Source organism: Hermetia illucens, chromosome 2 (genome assembly GCF_905115235.1).
Source record: "Hermetia illucens chromosome 2, iHerIll2.2.curated.20191125, whole genome shotgun sequence".
NCBI classification, from domain to species: domain Eukaryota; kingdom Metazoa; phylum Arthropoda; class Insecta; order Diptera; family Stratiomyidae; genus Hermetia; species Hermetia illucens.
Window position 1 is genome coordinate 147,318,801 of NC_051850.1, and position 16,097 is coordinate 147,334,897.

The 16,097-nt window shown below is 40.9% G+C and overlaps 1 protein-coding gene across 6 annotated transcripts in view; it reads left to right on the forward strand.

Moving 5' to 3' along the window:
- The first annotated feature begins 4,059 nt into the window (after positions 1-4,059).
- Positions 4,060-16,097, forward strand: part of LOC119648236 (talin-2) — a 108,485-nt gene continuing 96,447 nt past the window's right edge. For 4 of the 6 annotated variants that reach the window (XM_038049859.1, XM_038049862.1, XM_038049863.1 and 1 more), the window contains exon 1: positions 12,793-13,053. The gene's annotated coding sequence lies outside the window, so the exon portion shown is untranslated. Of the gene's footprint in view, positions 4,168-12,792; positions 13,054-16,097 lie in introns of those variants that run through there. The other 2 variants (XM_038049860.1, XM_038049861.1) reach the window with 2 other exon arrangements.

The following is a 16,097-nucleotide window of genomic DNA, read 5'->3' on the forward strand; positions in this document are numbered from 1 at the left end:
TATAATCGATTTGCGTTTTATTATCCCGCTGTAAAATGTAGGAAGATGAGACAATCGTTTGATGAACCATATATTCATAAGTACAAGGTCGACCAGATCACCTGTGCGTACGCAGTGAAGAAGTCAATAGTGCAATCAGCTGATATAATGGTGAGCTCTATCAGTCGTTCATCAAATCGTTCTACCTCCTTCATGGTATCACGGGAACCCACTGAGATGGCAATGCCAACACCTTGTTAAGTATGTGGGCTACCAAAATAGAGAAGTTTGTAGCCATTTTTACTGCGTTCGCGTTCTATGTCGCAGCTTTTGGTACCAGACCAACGGGTTTCTTGCAGAGCGCAGATATCAATGCGCCTTTTCCGAAAGGTTCTTGCGAGTTCCTCGGTCTTTACAGTTACGGTTCCAATATTTAGCGTGCAGACAAGTATTTGTTTTGCTCGGGCTAACCTACATACGTCCTGACGCCATCCATGCGTCAAGAACCTTTACCCATTTCTCAACAGGACCGGGGCCGGTCCTGCCACGTTGACTGAGGCTTGTTACTCGATCGAATGATTTTGTTTTAAACGACATTGGATGCATTTTCTTGGTCGGCGTGCCGCGGGATCTGTCAACAAGAGAGATCAGGTAGGATTTGGTAGAGTGGAATAACTCCAACTATGCTTTATTTATCTCTTTCTTTAATCTCAGCATTTTTTTTTTTATTTTACTGAGGGTAGTACACAGTACGTTGCCTCAAACCCTCCTCTTTTACCTGGGCTTGGTACCAGCATGCTATGTTAATAGTATGACGGAGTTGAAACCAATAGTGTCTTGAAAGATGATACTTTAACTTTTCTGGTTGAGATTGTCTGATAACGTTGGAGCTGCCTAGTCAATCGTCGAAAAGGGTAATAAAATTAAATTAAAAACAAAACAAAAATATATCGATTATCTGCTCGATTGACCAATTCCCTATACCTGAATAGTATAAGAATGTGCGGACACCAGGATGGTGTTTCGATTCGAAAGTCTAGACCGCGATAGTTAAGGTGGATTCGAATCATAGGAATGATAATCATCTTGGGAATTACATACTGCGGTACACATAAATATCTCTAGTCAGAAGACCGAATTAAGGATCGGATACATGAAGTGAACCTTACATATAATATGCCCCAAACCTTAGTTTAACATATTATTGTGGTTCAGGGAGGAATTATGAGCGTGTTAAAAATCACAGGGTCTATAAGTTGGCGCACCCCAAAACAGACCTGCACGGAAATGGAAATGCCAGCAAAATCTCAAAACATTGGCTGCCAGAGAACAAAAGGAATAAATATAGTTCCCGTAAACTAGTATCTGTTAGCCACACCTATGCAACATCGTTAACTGTTTTCCCAACAACATCGGCAGTGACAATAGCAAGAACTACCTTGAATTTTTCACAGCCTGTATGCTTCGAATCAGCTTCTTTGCAAAAACGAACTCAGATTCAACCCGTAGCAACACGTAGCATAATATGCAGCATGGATAAGCCTATGTGAAAGCACGACATCAACGACCATTCCACAATATTGCGAAGTTGCCATATCAAAATTTGAAATATTTAAACGGATTTTAGAGTTTTGTGGAAAGATGCAAGGTGATAGGGTGTTGGAAAAATTAAATTTTTAGTACAAGTGAATGGATGGAATTAGAAAATTGGGAGGAGCGTATTGGAAAAGCTGAGAGTTCCAAACACGTGAGAAGGAGGGGGAATACTGCATATTAGCACACATATTCCCGTCAGTTTGTTACCGGACGAGGAGTGTATTGGAGAAGTTAAGATGTGCTAAGACGTGAGACGGAGTTGAGACAAAGTTCTGTCAGTCGATGCGTAGAGCGAGAAATGTTAGGCCGTCGAAACTGGTAACACTGTGCACGGAGAGCCATACCTCACTTCCGTTAGACTTTCAGGTTCCGAAGGTCAGTGTGCGTGAACGACAACACGATGAAGTTCGGTAACTACGAAAAAAGAATGCGTTGCACCAATGTGGGAATACGCCGAAAAAGATTCATAGTTTGTTGAAAAAGCTGCCGGTAAACGAACGATTCGTTTTTAGGACATTAGTTCGATACCGCGAAACAGCTTATGTAGTTGGTTGGTGAGCGTGTTCGTCGCAATCTTTCCGCAAGCAGAAACGAATGTCGGCAGAAATGGTGAAACGCCCATTTCGAAGTATGGGTCGTATTTTATGAGAAGATCTCGATCTCACTGCGTACCGGCGGTGCGTTAGCCATATGTTAACGCCAAAACTGAAGAAAATACGGCGAGCTCTGTGTGCTGCTCTTCTGCAACGATTTCCTGGTAAAAAATATCGCAAAATTATATTTTCAGATGAACAAATTTTTACCATCGAGGAAAAATTCGACCGACAAAATGATCTTCTGTGAGGGTATGGTGGGGCGTCACATATCACGGAGTAGCTGATGTTCATTTTTGCGACACCGGCGTCAAAACCAATGCGGACAACTAAATGGTTAGAGATGATATTGCACTTTAGTGCTGATAATGTTTCTTGACTGGCAGCACAGACTCAGTTCATCTTAGTCATAAATATTATCCTCATTTTGTTCAGGGAATAAACCAATTCCATTGAGGTTTTCGAAGAACCGATCTGCTTTCCATGACTGACCTGTCGGCAAAGATTATTATGCTCGTAATCATAAACGACCCGTGGTCACTTGCGGAACATTCCTCTTTTGGTGAGTTGGTGAGTTTGATGGGGGATTAGGGCCAGAATGTTGAATCAGAGGTATAACTTGCAATACTCATTACCAAAGTGATGGTGTTGTACCCATTGTTGAGAATTTGCTAGAGAAGCACCTTTGACGATATGGTTGTGTCATCCGCACGACCAAGAAATCGTCCGAAACATTAATGTTGACTAACTAATGACTCTTGACTTCTCACAAGCAAGTTTTAAATAAATAGAATTTTTTAACTCGATCCATACTAGTAGACTCCACTAGCAAACAAGATAATGACTAAAGAAAAAGCAAACTGGAAGAGGTGCAGATTTCATTTGCCTGGTTTTTTTCCGAATGTCTCAGAAATTTTGTTTAACCATTTTATATAACTTTTTTAGATGAGCAACATTTTATTACTGCATAAACATGTTAAATGTGGTTTTTGATTCAATAGTTTGAAATTGTATTATTGTATTAAACTAACTCGTATTATCCTTCTTTTTGGTAACATTATTAGAATATTTGAGTAAAATTTTCGTTCCAGGACGCAAAAACATTTCGAACCATTAGTTACTAATATTTAGCAAGCTACTTTCATGTCTTTGAACTGAGAATTCCAATGAGCTTGGTGTAACATGGCGGTAAACTTTTTCACTTGTTTGTTTTTCAAACTGGAATCTAAGTAACTCCATGGAACGGTTTGTCCTCTTACTCACATTTTTAAACTTTTTGTAGGTTTAACTATAGCTACCTTCGGAAAATTGGGCGCGTTTTAGCTCGCTTCGAATTTATTTGGTAAGTTGTAATGCTGTTCTGCTTTCTATACTATAAGATCGTTACCAGAGGAGTAAAAGTAGCGATTTCCTTTATCGCCAGTTTGTTAAGGGATGACTTGTATAATTCGGATGTAATGATCCAAAAAGGAGGATGTACAAAATGTACATCCGCGCTAACTATTGTCAACCACGTGGGCAGAGCTACTTAATAAACCAGTAATGAATTTAGACACTAGCAACTTAAACGAAACGCATGCATTTCCAACTACATAGGTTTACGCTTACCTTTTCGCGGAGAAAATGTTCCAATTGTTGAAATGAAGAAGGAATGAATCGAATTGCGGAGAAAACATACAAATGGTATAAGGGAGATTTATCTAGTTAGATGCGTTCCTTATATTGTGAAGAGGAAACTCAATTTTTATCCGACGGAGCGTTTTAAAATTTCAGTTATAAATCGTTTTACCTACGCCAACTTTAATTATAACACTTTTACCTATTCACGTAATTAGTACCGAGCAACAGATGTCGCTGGGTAGGTTTATGACAGCTACAAGTCGGGCGTGTATGATTTGATAGTGTTAGTCTATTTTCAAGCGAAGTGTCAAAGTGCTTAAAAGTAGTGTCGAATTTCTGTTTTTATTGCTGTTCCGAGCCTTACGGCTATGTTAAAAAAGTAAGTGAATGATTTGTAGATTCCTTGTGTTCCCTTCAACAATCTGATTTCGTCTGCACAAGAGCTCGATCCCGCGGAAAAGTGGTTCGCAGTATCATCTGTTACATCCGCTGTCCATACTCCGCCATTTTCCAGCCAATTGCAAACGGAGAGGATTTGTCTGCAGAATTTCGCTATTTGGAGTGAATATTTTGCTCCACTTCGGGGTCTAGATGTGCATTAACTTCTAGTAATTAATTGAGCGGTGTTTGTGCAGTTTCCGGGCGAAGATATTTGGGGATTACGAAGTGAATCCCGCGCCGGTTTCATACTCGCAATGACTGTTTTTGGGTAGTTGTCTGTCCGCATACTTCGCTCCTTATTTGGGCAATAAATTGTTTAATATCGGTCATTGTTTTTCCTGGTAATTGGCTGCTGTGAAATGGCTCTGTCTGCTTTTCTTCGCTGTTGCGCGGGAAATAGTGAAATTTCTCCGGAAGTTGTGGGCAGCAAACATTAAGAGATTACTCATCCGATGTTTTCCTTGGCTTCCATCCTGTCAAGGTTTGTTTACATTTGGGAACGATACGCTGTCAAAGTGCATGAGCGCAAATTTTAAAATCAATAGCGAAACTTGAGATGCGGAGGTGATTGATACTCCGCATGAAGCTGTCGTATTTGATGATGGCTGGAATTTGCTTGCCTTAGGAGGCTCTTCCATGGAAGATTTAAGTAAGCTATGACAAGTTCATGTTCATCTTCATTTGCTATTGCCATAATCGTTTTTGGCGTATAATTAGATGCTAATTGATATTCCAGAATTGAATATAAAAAATACAGGTTTTTTCCCTTGGGTAAAATGTTTTCTTTCAAAGATCGGACTTCGGTCATCAGGTGTCCCTGATATAATTGGGAATTTCTCTCTTCTCCAGAGGAGCTCGCATGGGTGGAGGAAATAACTGGTTCCCGAAATACAACTTGTGAAATAAAATAACATTTCTAACTCTAAATGGCTTTGTTTGTTTTTGATTAAATATTCCCCGAAACTATCTTCAATATTTCTACTGAGCTACTTCCAAAAAGTACGTTTTGTTCCGGCAATCGCCTCTTTTGGCATAAAAAATGATTGACGACGTACTTGATTTTCCCCGTATTGAATGAAACCAAGGCTACTGCGCGTATAAACCATAAACTCAATGCTGTGGCCGGAAAAATTTTGAGTTTCAATTGTCAGGGCACACACTGTCATGGTTAACGATAACCCCGCGTCTTTTACGTGTCAACAAACAATGACAATTTTTTTTGTTTGATCTTATGAGTCCCTATTGACACAAAATTATTACAAAAATGTGAAAAGTAACACTAGTAAAAAGTATTTTTTTATGCGAACTTTGTTAATTTTGGCTCAACTCGAAATGGATGCATCGTTGAAAGTCGTTTACTTTGGGGCTTATCTGCATATATCCAGTATTTGCTACATGAGTAGAGATTATATACGGCTTGCATCAATAATTCCTACACTTTTCATCATTAAATGTTGCAATATTGTAGGCTTGTGGTGGGCAATCTCTTTTAAATGGAACATGGCGTATTCTCTATGCCTACGCGCTATCGTTCCCGTTTCGACGAAATGAGTTTTACCTTTGTTCAGGTCTTCCCGAGAAAAAGACACTGCTCTTCCATTGTTCTGCGCCATATGGTTCTAGGGTGGCCTACTTTTCGGCCTTTCTGGAGAAGTGGGTTCCATTGCATGGCATAGCATTCGTTGCCCTATCTACTGCCACTTTCACCCATGACACATCTACCGGTAACTGACCAGTACGCAAGTTCAGGTCATCATTCGAGATTTTGTTGGACCAGATGACACTGATGACACGGCGGATTTCAGTGGCACCGTCGGTAGAACCAACGCTACCAAGATAAATAAATTAATTGACACCCTCAATGTTCTGCCCATTAAAACAGATAAGAAGGATGCGGTGACCAATTAGATTGAGAATCTTGGCTTTGTTTGGTCTTCAGTCCAACACTGCTTGTTTCTCTTTTCAAATCCAAAGCCATTTGGCCAAGGTCCATGACTTGGTAAGAGAGAATATAATAATAATAATCGTTGGCGCAACAATCCATGTTGGATCAGGGCCTTGAAGTGTGTTAGAGCACTTCATTCAAGACCGTAACGGTACACTAGGAGGCAATGTGGTCAGCATTGCGCTCGCCCGAGATTATTACCCTGATTTGACTCAGGTACTCATTCACAGCTGAGTCGACTGGTATCCGACGTCAAATCACGATACAAATTCCACTGCCACCAGTGAGATTTGAACCGCGACCTTCCGTACGACAGCCTTGCGCTCTAACCACTCAGCTATCCGGACATACGAACGGAGAATATACATGTCATTAAGGGAATGATGACATGGTCCTTTGAAATTCTTCACGTCTTCTGGGCAGGGCAGCAGGAACAGTTCCGCGGGGGGATCTTCAAGTCCGACGGCTTTATTCCGCTTGAGTGCTGTAAAGTACTTAAACGCACAAATATTAAAACACAAAAAAGTACGTCAATTTGTCTTTATTTCAAATATTTCGTGCTCGATATTCGACCAAGATCTTTTCTCTTCTAAAATCTTCTATTTTATTGTTTCACCGCATATCTCCGATTGAGATCCTTTCTTATATTATCTACTTAAAGCGTAAAACTGGACAAGTGGAAGGGTTTCAAGCTAAACCTGTTTTCACACACACATATATTATTGGAAGATCTCCGTCAAGATCCATTCCCAATTTTCTCATTTGTGTAGGATTGCAAGCTATGGCAACAAGTTAGTACGTCTACTAATTGCGTATTACCATGCTCGTCCTACACGTTTAACTAAACCTCTTCCACCACAATTATGTGATTACATAGTTTTCATCCGATTGCGCATTGATAATCAATGAGTCGGAGACACCTTAACTCTCATTGCACATTCCGAATACGAAATAAGTGAGAGATATAGAGCTCATATTTTGTCTCAGTTTTAGCTTTTTACACATTTCGATTTCACCACTTAACAAGTGAATTGATAACCGAGATGACCTTTCTTTTGTTTGGAGGAGTAGTCCGTATCCGTATGTTATTGTGACTAGCCGTTTCAACCAAAAGAGGTGGAATTTGATCAGATGTGATACCGTTGAAAACCGTGGTGAAATGTGAATGTTATGTTTCTCACTGGAGCATCGAGAGGACGGCGACCATCTGAAAGTTCTTTCGTAATGCGGTATATGGTAGCGAAATCGTGATTATTTGAGACAACTTCTCCTGACTTGTCACGGTGCCCGTCCTAATACCATTAACATTAGTTTTAGGCTTGGGCCCTGGCTACTTCCTGATACGCCAAAGACTGTAGTGACTCTTGCTCCCTCCTCTCACAAACAGGCTGGGGACCATCCATGGCAGAGTTGGAGGACTATCTTTCAATTCGTCCATAAGTAAATTATAGTCAACTTTGAAGTGCATTCACCAAATATATCATTTTTGGTTTGGTTTTGTTTGCAAAACAAAACCTTATTAAAATCGGCTCAATGTCTGTCTGTCTTTTTTTTTTGCTGATGGAAGACGGAAAGCTTCAAAAGCTAGCGCAGGCTCCTGCCACACGGTTATGTGGGACTCTTACCCATTAAAACCATCTCCTTCCATTCTCCCCGCGGGATTCCCATTTTGTATTACGTCGCGGGACTGGATCAGAATTTATTCTGTGCTCATGTTAATATTCGTGTTTCTCTCGCGTTCATTCTTTCGGATGACTTCTTCCTGCCTAACTTTTTTTCCGATGGCTGTAATCACCCTTTCAATTTCGGTCCATATTCCCTTTGCTTTCACCATAAGTTTCATTATATTTTCGGGTGTAAAGTGCTCCCCGGTTGTAGCTTCTAATGTTGCCCTTTGAGCTTCGAATCTGGGGCAATGAAAAAAGACGTGTTCTGCGTCCTCTGGAATATTTGGGCACTTTGGGCAACATGGCGAATCATCACGCTCAAATCGATACAGATATGCTCCATAGCTTCCGTGTCCGCTCAAGAATTGAGTTAGGTCGAAACATACTTCGCCGTGGGGTCGCTCGACCCATTTCCGGATATCCTATATGATTTTGTGAGCCCCACTTCTCTTGCCATTCCGCGACATTTTGTGAACTGTCGCCGACGCGCAACATGTTCGCAGTACACTTATTCGATACGCAGCTTCAATCTTTCTCTTATTTGCTATATTTTTCAGTGCATCTGCCAAACTGGGGCTGCATACAGCGAAATCAATGGAGGCCATACCAGTAGGAAGGTCTAGCGTCAATACTCCGTTATACATAATAATCCACAAGAGTGGCCCTAGGACAGACCCTTGTGGAACTCCGCATGTCGTTTGGTATAATTTCATTCCTTCATATGATTCGCAGCACAGAATCCTATCGATTAGGAAGTCGCCACGACTAAGTGGATTAGGGACTCAAGTATTTTGTGCCATCTAGCGAAATTGAAGGCGTTCTTCACATCAAGTCTAACCACTGCACAACATTTGCCCTCGTCAAGTGCGGTGTTAGCTGTGTTAGCTACTAGGACAACTGCATCCGTTGTAGACCTCCTCTTTCGAAAATCGAACTGATTTTAGGAGAGACCGCCATCCTTTTCGGCAATTGGAAGTAATCTATTATAGATTACTCGTTCGAATAGTTTGCCTGTATTATTTAGAAGGCATATCGACCTGTAGAACGAAGCTTCCCCCAGAGGTATGTTTGATTTGGGGACTAGTATTAATTTCTGCTTCTTCCATTGTGTAGGAAATGCTCCTTCTTTAAGGTGAACGCCTCGGCAAACATTCGTCTGTCTGTTTGTCTGTAACACGCACTTTTTTCAGAAACGGTTATACTGATCGACACGAAATTTGGTGAGAAGGTGGGAACTGTGAACGCCCAGACATGCAGTGAGTGATATCCTTCTACGTTGAGATTAAGAAGGGGTCCCCATACATGTAAAAGGAAGGTGTCAAGTTTTTTTTTCACCGAATATAGCCATGTTGGGTATCAAATGAAAGGTCTCAATTAGTACTTTCCGATGCCAGCCTTAATTTTGACATTTGTTAGAAAGGCGTGGAGTGGGACTGGTGGAAAGTGATGATTTCTTTAAAGGATCGATTCTTAGAAACTACCCAACCTAGAAATCTGAAAAAATCACGAAGCTGCCTCTATATGGTGTCCAGGCCTCAAAATACTCTTCATATCGATATCTGCTCAAATTAAGTTAAGAATAGTTGAGAATCGAGTGAAATCTTAGATTCGCATTTATGAAGAATCTACTTCTTCCTAGCTAGTGCAAAACACACATGTGAAATTTAAGCCTCGAAAGATGCCACATTCCGATATCTGCTCAAATAAACTTACTAATAGTATATTGCCAACTTTTAGAAATTGATTGAAAAACTCCCCTTGTCCCTCCTAGGAATATTAAATTTTGCACCGACATAGAGAACTGGAAATCCGACGATTAGTGTAAAAGTTATAGCAGTTTAAACTTATCAATTTCCTGCGAATTTACCGCATCCTAAGCCGTACAAATAAGATGCTGACGTCATAATTAACGAGAATAATTGACATTCGAATGAACTATTAAAATCCCATTCAAGAAGAATCTACTTCTCTCTAGCCCTTTTTATTTTCCTTTTTCGGAAACGGCTTGACCGATTGTCACGAAAATTGGCAAGAGTGTGTGATCTGCTGTTCCCTTTACATGCAGGGATTTGTGTTAAGTTTAAGGGGGAGCTCCCCATTCATGTGAATGGAGGGTGCACAATTTTTTTTCATAAAATATGGCCATGTGAGGTATGAAATGAAAGGTCTCAATTAGTGAGGGTTAAAAATATGACCCACAAAAAGTGTAACAGGTCTCGGTCTCAGAACCTACCCAACCGAGAAATCTGAAATCAGGCCAGGTTATTGCAGCTGACAGCACTGACAGCAATCTAAATATTTCGAGTCAATGCTATCAGCCAATGGAGAACTGCGGTATGCTCCTCACAAAGGGAAACACAAAACATTTTATACCTGAAGCGTCTAGCTTTCGGTTTCCCGACTTGTTCCAGATTTTTCTGAGTAGTTTCTGAGAATGTTTTACACAAAACTTTTAAAATGAAACGGAAAATGTTTGCTGACAAAACCTATTACCCTCATGCTATCAGTATTAAAAAATAAAAATCCACGTAGTCGGGGATACACCACAGTTAGCTAGGATGCTACGACAGAAGTACCTGAACGATGAATTAGGTCACAGAGCAGGAAGTTAATGTATTCGAAAGGCTTCAAGCGAATTTTTGGCCCAGTTATGGAGAATAGCGCAATGCTGACCACATTGCCTCCTAGTGTACCGTTACGGTCTTGAATGAAGTGCTCTAACACACTTCAAGGCCCTGATCCAACATGGATTGTTGCGCCAACGATTATTATTATTATTATGGAGAATAGCCGATAACAGATTAGGGATAACAGGTAGTTTCATCTTTTGTACAGCGAGCCGGAGGCTATTATCTACATTGACATCCGGAAGTTTTAGTGAATAGGCCTAGAAGGCAGACGACAGTTTGGATAATCTCGAGGTACATCGAAGGATTCGATTGACAACGCGCTTACACGCTGCTCAGTTTTTGGCTCGACTCAGAAAACTAGTGGCGTAGATTTCGGGAGGCCAAGGACCGACATCGGAATGTAGCGCCAAAGAAGAAAAGGAGAAATTGTTAATGATCGAAAATAGATGTTGAGTGTTAAAAAAATTTGAGTGATAATTTATTTCCTATCTCGAATGACTTTTATGTAAACAATTATTAATAATTTGTGATGTGTGCCAAGAAAAATATTTTGCAACTCTTGAATATGCCATACTTTCGTTATGTTCCAGACGGCTTATAAAACAGGCCGGCCAAGCGTTATCTTATCGCCATGTTGATTTCTTCATAACATTGGAAACAACTTTTTTTTCGCAAAGATACCTTCACCAATGGATTCATCATTCAAGCCCCATATATTCAGAACGTCGAAGTGTTTACATACCATCGTTTCCAATCTGCCAGATGGATTTTAATTTTTTTCCTTGAATTTGCATGCATACGTAGAAAAGTTATGCGAGCTTAAATCATCACGATATTTTAAGATACTCCATCGGACTTTTCGCGTACTGAATATTACATATGTACTGTGTGCTTGAGTTGGTGAAATTGATTAAATTTCAACGGGTCTGCAAGAATTGCAATGCTCGTGAAAAATCAGACTCTTGAGAGAAAAAACTAATTGTCTGCAATTAAATCGCTTTGTTGCTTGACCGTGCACTTGATTAAATGAACTTTTCGGGTCAATTTACATCAAATATATTCAGTTGTTGAATTGGTGTTACCAGTTGAAGGAGCCAAGTCTGTTTCGTGTGAGTCATGATGTGATTCATTTTGGCTAGTTGTCTGGGCGGTATTGAGTAGTTCTAATTATATTTTTCTTCCTAAAATTATCTGATACGATAGTTTGTTGTGTCAGCTTTACGCTACGTGATTCAAGGACGCACTTAACTAAAACTTAAGTTTCTACTCCCGAATTTGCATTTATAATTCTAGTGGGGATTACTCGGGAACTGACCCCACTGCAATAGCATTCTAAATTTCAGAGGTAATCCCAGTGTCACTCTTTTAAATTTAAATTCGATATGAATAGGAACAAACCACCAACACAGTCGTTGCCCCGCATCCAGTTACCAGTCGCCGTCAATAGATAATTAAATTCAGATCTTTCCCAGATCTGCGAGGGACTGACTATTCTTAATTGCCAGATGTTCGTCGTCAACAGCACCAATATGCGTGTATTGGCATCATTCCATTGCGTGCTGTTACTGCTGACTTCTCATGGACTTGCTGGAATTATCTAATAATATTACATTGAAAAGGAAAGAATTTCTTAGGTTCACCCCACGATGTGTACGTTATCGAGCATTGACGCGCACCTTCGCTTATTATTTCCCTCGAGTTAGCATCGAAATTAGGCCTTATCCGGAAGCTATGGCATTTAGTAAGGCGATCCCCATGACTGTGATATCTTTATATTATTTTAGGTGTGATCAGAAAAGTAAACAGTCTGATACTTCTAGTTGTTAGTTCTCTATGGTGAGAGGAATTTATGGCGCTCCGTCTTTGTTTGTTAGTGTGTTTGGATTGAAACTGTACGGGAGCTTGTGTACAGTGCTAAATATGAAAAGTGGAAGAGTATATTTTGATAAACATAAGTTTGTGGAAGCAGATATCACTTTTGAATCAGAGATTCCAAAGCAGAGATGTGTGGATTTCATTGGGCTTAATTTCAGAGAGACATTTACATTGATCTGGACATTAATTCTTTATTATGAAATGTGAACTTGTTCCAAATGTTTTTTGCAAATGCAGGCTGGAAAAGTATAGATTAACCTTGAAGGAAGTCCAATAGGAAATTTAAGACTAAAGTAAGCTAGAGCGCACGAGCTCCAGTTTTGAGACCTCTTCTTTAGAGAGTGCTCACTCTCCGCCATACCTCGCCAACGGCTTTTGTAAAATCTAAGGCGGACTAGCAGCCTTAACTTTGCTCGCGGTAGTATCTTTAGTAAGAGTATAGAGAACCTGTAGGCAGCAAGCTTGTATATCGCGCTACGTCGGTCATGATCATTTCGCGGTTTTGACTTGAGCAAATGTCTCTGCCAACTCTGACTAATTTTAGTTGAGTCGGACTTTTGATTTCATTCACACGACGATTACCTGTTCGCTTTGCCCAGAGTGTGTCCCGTAGTTGTCGCTATTTTTGTGTATTGACTAATCAGTTACTACAGTTTCCGTAATTAATCACAATAATCTGTGTTCATAGTGTATACAAAGTATTCAAGGTGGGAAAAATGATATCAGAGATCGTAGTTCAGATGCAAATTACAGAGCATAGTGTGGTTTTGTGATAAAGTGATTAAAACGTAATACATCCGGTTATTAATTGCTATGAAGAAACATCCAAGTGCATTTCACACACAGTGCCGTTTCATTCTAGTATTTTTTTTTGTTTCATTGTTTATTTTTGAAAACGAAACTTTCGCAATTCCGTACTTTCAGTTTGTGTTTGTGTGGTTGTAGATGTGCGCGGGCGCGTCCTCCTACGAAAAGTTTCCCTCTGTCGACTATAGAATTAGAAGAACCACTTAGCGAACTAACTAAGTCACCACAAACTTTATTGTCATTTGGTCGCCAGCAGAATTATGATACCACAAACATTTATGTAGAAACCTCTGAATTTCGAAATTTATTCTCTGGCGTTCAAAAGTTAACACGGACAAATCTGAATGAACAAAGTCTGAAAAAGATATTTTATTTTTGGACAATTTTTTGATTTATTTGCAGTTTAGAAGTTTATATTGGCACCATTCATTATCTATAAAAGACGTGATTACAAGCAGGGAATTATTACGAATTTTGTTAATCGTAAAGCATTTTTTAAAAAATCATTTGAGTGGAGGAAGGAGTGTTGAAGTGACTAAAAGCCTGAAAACTAAAGAATGGCAAACAAGTTTTTGAGCACAGGCTTGTAAGTAGTTGCACAGGTTCATTAGTGGGCTTTATCGTATCTACCATGGATAAATCTACAAATCGCTACTAGCCTCTCATTTTTGCAAGCTGTGCCATTTGTTCCCCAAGGCTCTATACTTGCCCCGCTACTCTTCCTGTTTTTTATCAATGACCTCGCTTCCATCCTCACCTGCCCGTATTTGCTTTACGCAGACGACCTTAAATTGTTTGCCTCTGTTTCGTCTCCGTTGAATTGTGCTCTCTTACAGTACAACCTTGATTATTTAATCCGTTGGTGTTCGGTCAACAAGCTAACACTCTTCTTCTTTTTCTTCAGCCTTTGTCCCGTTCACAAGCGGGGTCGGCTCGTCGTGATCGGCTTCGCCATTTGGCTCTATCGAATGCCTGATCTGGGTGCAATCTCGAGGCTTTCAAATCCCCGTCCAGCGTATCAAGCCACCGTTGCTTAGGTCTGCCTTTTGGTCGTTTACCATCGACTTCGATGTTCAGACCAATCTTGGCAAGTGAATTCTCGTTTGCACGAATTGCGTGACCATACCATCGAAGACGCCTCTCTCGCAACTTTTCCACGATCGGTGCAACCCCATAACGATCGCGGATATCCTCATTTCGGATGTGATCTAAACGTGTGACGCCACTAGTCCAACGTAGCATCTTCGTCTCCATTACCGCAAGACGTCGTTCATTGTCTTTTATGGTCGGCCAACACTCAGAACCATAGAGAGCGACTGGACGGACGACATTGCGGTAAATTTTAGATTTGAGACGTTCGTTGATACGTCGATCACAAAGGACACCAGTTGTGGAACGCCACTTCATCCAGGTTGCGTTAATGCGTGAAGCAATTTCATAACGCAGCTCTCCATTGGCTGATAGCGTTGACCCGAGGTATTTAAATCGCTCAGTTCTGGGCAGATCACTGCCGCTGACAGTGATTGTGCCTGTTTCATGGGGATCGGTCGTCAAAAATTCAGTTTTGTTTAAATTCAATCTGAGACCGTGTTGCATGAGGCGATCATTCCATTTTTGAACAAGTTGCTCGAGATCATTTTTGCTATCAGATGCTAGAAAAACATCATCTGCATAAAGCAGTGTGTAGGGCGCTGGACGTTGGATATCCCGTGTGACGGTGTCCATAACAAGGACAAAGAGGAGTGGTGAGAGGGCACTTCCTTGATGAACTCCAACAGAGACACGAAGCGGTTTTGATACACCTGCCATACTTCGAACTTTACTTTTCGGATCGTGGTAGAGCAATTGAACCCAGCGCACGAGTTCTTCTGGCACGAAGTGTTGTCGTAAAGCATACCAGATGAGTTCGTGTGGCACACGGTCAAACGCTTTCTCAAGATCCAGAAAGGCAATGTAAAGAGGGCGATGCTTCTCACGGTGTTTCTCCATGAGTAACCGCGCAGTGTGTATTGCGTCAGTAGTTCCGCAGTTCTTGACAAATCCGGCTTGATTCACGGTTATTTCAACGATTTCGCGAATACGGTTGTCAAGAATGCGTTCAAAAATCTTCATGGTATGGGAAAGTAACCGGATCGGACGGTAATTTGAACATTCTGCTGGGCTACCTTTCTTTTTCCATATTGGAACAGTGGTACTTTCTTGCCAGTCAGATGGTGTTCTTCCTTCCTGAATAACCCGGTTAAAGAATTCACTGAGCCACGGTGTTGGGTCCCAGCTCTTTGCTTTCCAGAGCTCAGATGCGATGTCGTCAGGTCCTGTTGCTTTCCCCGATTTCATTTGTTTTATTGCCTCCTCGACTTCAGTTACGCTGACTGGTGGAACTGCTCCAAATGTCGGCAATGATTGTGGAAGTGGAGGATGAGCAAATTCTTCAGTTGAAATCTGCTCGAAGTATTCTCGCCATCTATCCGTCGCGGCTCGACGATCAGTAAGCAAAGTACCGTTCTTGTCATTAACACAACAGAAGTGTTCGATATCCTGTGTGCGTTCATCACGGCTTTTAGCAAGTCGGTACAGATCTCTCTCGCCATCCCGAGTGTCCAGTTTATCGTAAAGATTTTTGAAATGGTTCGCTCGGGTGACAGCGACCGCTTTCTTTGCTTCCCGGTTGGCATTCTTATAAATTTGCCAATTAGCAGGCGTTTTATCGTCGAGAAATTTGTGGTAGAGGCGTTTCTTTTCACGGACCTTCATTTCAACATCATCATTCCAAAGCCAAGTATCTCGGTTGATGTACCGCTTACCCGGCTTGGTGACCCCGAGGGTTGCAGAGGCCGCTTTGTGGATCGTGTCTTTCATTTGGTTCCATGATTCTTCCACATTCGTAATGGTTGGCAATCGTATGAGTGAGACCGTTTCTTCGTTCTTCTCACCAAATCGCCAC